The sequence below is a fragment of the Sapajus apella genome, unplaced genomic scaffold, assembly GCF_009761245.1.
Source record: "Sapajus apella isolate SASKATOON/1434 unplaced genomic scaffold, GSC_monkey_1.0 scaffold165, whole genome shotgun sequence".
NCBI classification, from domain to species: domain Eukaryota; kingdom Metazoa; phylum Chordata; class Mammalia; order Primates; family Cebidae; genus Sapajus; species Sapajus apella.
The window spans coordinates 126,662-130,679 of record NW_022437105.1 but is presented as its reverse complement, the minus strand read 5'-3'; positions in this window follow the sequence as shown (position 1 = coordinate 130,679).

Here is a 4,018-nt window from a genome sequence, read left to right as displayed (position 1 = left end):
TTCCTCTACTCAGGCAGGCCCCGCTATTCCCCAAGACACAAGAGGATTGAAATTACTCCAGTTCGTGATCTCACCATGGCCTCAAAGTGTTCATGTGAAAGAAAGAGTTGTACATCTCTCACTTTAAAACAAAAGCTAGAAATGGTTAAGCCTAGTGTGAAAGGCATGTCAACAGCTGAGGTAGGCTGAAAACTAGCCCTCCTGCTTCAAACAATTAGCCAATTTGCGAATTTAAAAATAAGCTCTTGAAAGATATTAAAAGTGCTACTCCAGTGAACACATGAAGAGAAACAGCCTTACTGCGAATACACAGAAAGTATTAGTGGTTGGAATAGAAGATCAAACCAGCCAAACATTTCCTTAAGCCCAAGCCTAACCCAAAGCAAGGCCCTAACTCTTTGATTCCATGAAGGCTGAGAGAGGTGAGAAGGATGCAGAAGAAAAGTCTGAAGCTAGCAGATGTTGATTTGTGAGGCTTAGGAAATGAAGCCATCTCCATAAAATAAAAGGGCAAGGTGAAACTGCTTATGCAGAAGCTGCAGCAAGTTCTCCAGGAGATCTAGCTATGATCATTGATGAACGTCTCTACACTAAACAACAGATTTTCAGTGAGGATGAAACAGCTTTCTGCTGGAAGAACATGCTACCTGAGACTTTCATAATTTCATAATTAGAGAGAAGAACCAATGCCTGGCTTCAAATCTTCAAAGGACAGACTGACTCTCTTGTTAGGGGCTAATGTGCTGGTGACTTTAAGTTGATGACAAAGCTCATTGATCATTCCAGAATTCCTAAGACCTTTGAAAATGATGCTAAATTTACTCTCTCTCTGCTCTAGAAATGCAACAACAAAGCCTGGAGGAAGGCAGCACATCTGTTTACAGCATGGTTTACTGACTATTTTAAGCCCAATGTTGATTTCTACTGCTTAAAAAAAACTTCTTTCAGAATATTACCGCTCATTGACAATGCACCTGGTCGTCCAAGAGCTCTGATGAAGAGGTACATGATTAATGTTGTTTTTATACCTGCTAGCACAATATCTATTCTGCACCCCATGGATCAAAGAGTCATTTTAGCCTCCAAGTCTTATTATTTAAAAAATATGTTTTGTAAGGTTGAAGATGCTATAGATAATAATTCCTCTGATGGATCTGGGCAAAATCAATTAAAAACCTTCTGGAAAAGAGTCACCATTTTAGAACATTTAAGAACATTCATGATTCATGAGAGAAGGAAAAATATGAACACTGACAGGACTTTGGAAGAAGTTGATTCTGACTCTTGTGGATGACTCTGACAGGTTTATGATTTCAGTGGAGGAAGTAACTGTAGATGAGGTGGAAAAAGCAAGAGAACTAGAATTAGAAGTGGAGCCCAAAATGTGACTGGATTGCTGCAATCTCAGGATAAAGCTTGAACGGATGAGGAGTGACTTCTTATGGATGAGCAAAGAAAGTGTTTTCTGGAGATAAAATCTACCCTGGTGAAGATGCTGTGAATGCTGCTGAAGTGAAAACAAAGGATTTCTAAAATTCCATCAACTTAGTTAGTAAAGCAGTGGCCAGATTTGAGAGAATTGACTCCAATTTTGAAAGAAGTTCTATTGAGGGTAAAATGCTATCCAAAAGCATCACATGCCATAGAGAACTCCTTCCTGAAAGGAAGATTCCATTGATGCAGAAAACTTCATTGTTGTCTTATCTGAAGAAATCACCGCAGCCACCCAACCTTCAGCAACCACCACGTGATCAGTCAGCAGGCATCAGCATCCACGCAAGACCCTTTCCTAGCAAAAATACTACAACTCTCTGCAGGCTCAGATGATCGTTAGCATTTTTAGCAATCAGATATTTTTAAATTAAGGTAGGTACATTGTTTTTTAGATACAATGCAATTGCACCCTCATTTACTGCATTATAATGTAAACATAACTTTTAAATGCACTGGAAAACCAAAAACATTTGTGTGACTTGCTTTATTGTGGTAGCTGCTTCATTAGGGTCATCTGGAGCTGAACCTGCAGTGTCCCCGAGGTGTGTGTGTGGACAAGGAGTCTATCTGCTTTGCAGTCTCAGTATCCCAAAAAGAAGGGGTTCCCAAGCTATAAGAACTTCTTCACCCGGAATTGCTTTCTTAAATTTTTTGAAAGATCGTCATATTTACTCTTACATTTGTATTAGGAATTTTGAATTGAATCCATTGTTAGTGAGAATGTATTTGCAGAAAAGCTGCAAATTTGGTGAGGCTGTGCGATTGTTTTTGACCTGAGACCTAGAGTTGTAATACATCGTTAGATTACTGTTATGACGTTTTCAGCTTAAAGCTATTTCGGCTACTCAAATAGCACCCTTTTTTCACTTTGATTTGTTATCTTGAAAACATTTATTATTACAAAACAGTAAATGTGTATTTAGAAATTAGAAAACAAGAGAAAAAATAAGAAAATAAAAATGTTGAGGTCACTTAACACCATAGTGTATGTATTCTAGGTCTCTTTCTTCCTTTTTCTATCCATATTTCTAATATTCATTCTTTTTTTTTTTTACTAAATTGACATTCTATTATAACTATATTTTGTCATCAATGTTTCTCCATTGTCTCTACCTTTTAATGTAATTACATTTTATTTTATCATACACACTGTCCATTTTAAATTTTTCCAATTGTCCTGAAATGTTATTTACAGCTGGCTTGTCTAAACCAGGACCTGATCCAGAACCACAAACTGCATCTGGTTATTATATCCTTAAATAGTTATTAACCTGTCACAGTCCCCATTGTTTTCTTCAAGCTGGTAGTCACTTTTGATATCTTGATAGATTCAAGTTAAGCATATTTGCTTGAATACATCTAGGGTGATATGAGCTTCATAGACATCAAATCAGGAGACACATATATGCCATGCTAAGAATGACTTAACATGAATTAAGATGATGATTGTCTAATGTTTCCAATGTAAAATTATGCTTAGTCAAATATAACTTTTCAAAAGCCAAAAACAGTTCATACCAATAGGAAGTGAATGTATGACAAAGACTTATTTAATTCATGACTGGGGGAATAAGGAGTATGGCAATCTTGGTTCAAAGAATTATAGGAAAAACAGAAGTATTTATAGCCACCAAAAGAAATAATGTTGTGATAAGATTTATAAGGTAGCTACAAGATAGGTTAATGTTTTATACGATGATGAAATTGTAAACTTGGGGTTATCTTTTTTACCAGGTGACACCATTGGCATCTCTCTCAGACATGGGCTCGCTGGTATGAGAAAATCATTTTTACAGCTTAACACCTGCCCTTACGGAGTTGTTAAATATCCTAATCAATAGTAAACTGTGAGTCAACATAGATGTACAACCCTAGAGAATTAGATAATCCTGGGGTGGGCATGATGGAGGGGCTCAGTACTTCTTTGAAAGGACATGCAGCCATTTCTATGTTTGGGGTCTGGTTTTCTTTTCTTTCTTTCTTTTTCTGAGATGGAGTCTTGCTCTGTTGCCCATGCTAGAGTACAGTGGCATGATATCAGTTCACTGCAACCTCCACCTCCCAGGTTCAAGCAATTCTCCTGCCTCAGCCTCCTGAGTAGCTGGGATTACAGGCACCTGCCACTGTGTCCAGCTAATTTTTGTATTTTTAGTAGAGATGAGGCTTCACCATTTTGGCCAGGCTGGTCTCAAATTTCTGACCTCGTGATCCAGCTTCCTTGGCCTCCCAAAGTGCTGGGATTACAGGCATGAGCCACCATGCCTGTAATCTAGGGTCAGGCTCTAGTTTTCTTAACCTCTAGTTAAGAAAGGGGTCTAGTTTTCTTAACCTCTCTCCCCATCTCTCCTTTGACTAGAGAGCAATGTGTGCTGTGTTACTCTGGCATGCCACAGAGTACTTGTTCCTTAAATCATAAGCCTAATGATTGTATCAACAGTTGATAATCTTTGCCTGAATCAATAATTTCAACAGTGTTATGGAGAGTGGACTTTCTAATTCCTTCATTTTTTAAAAACATTGTTAG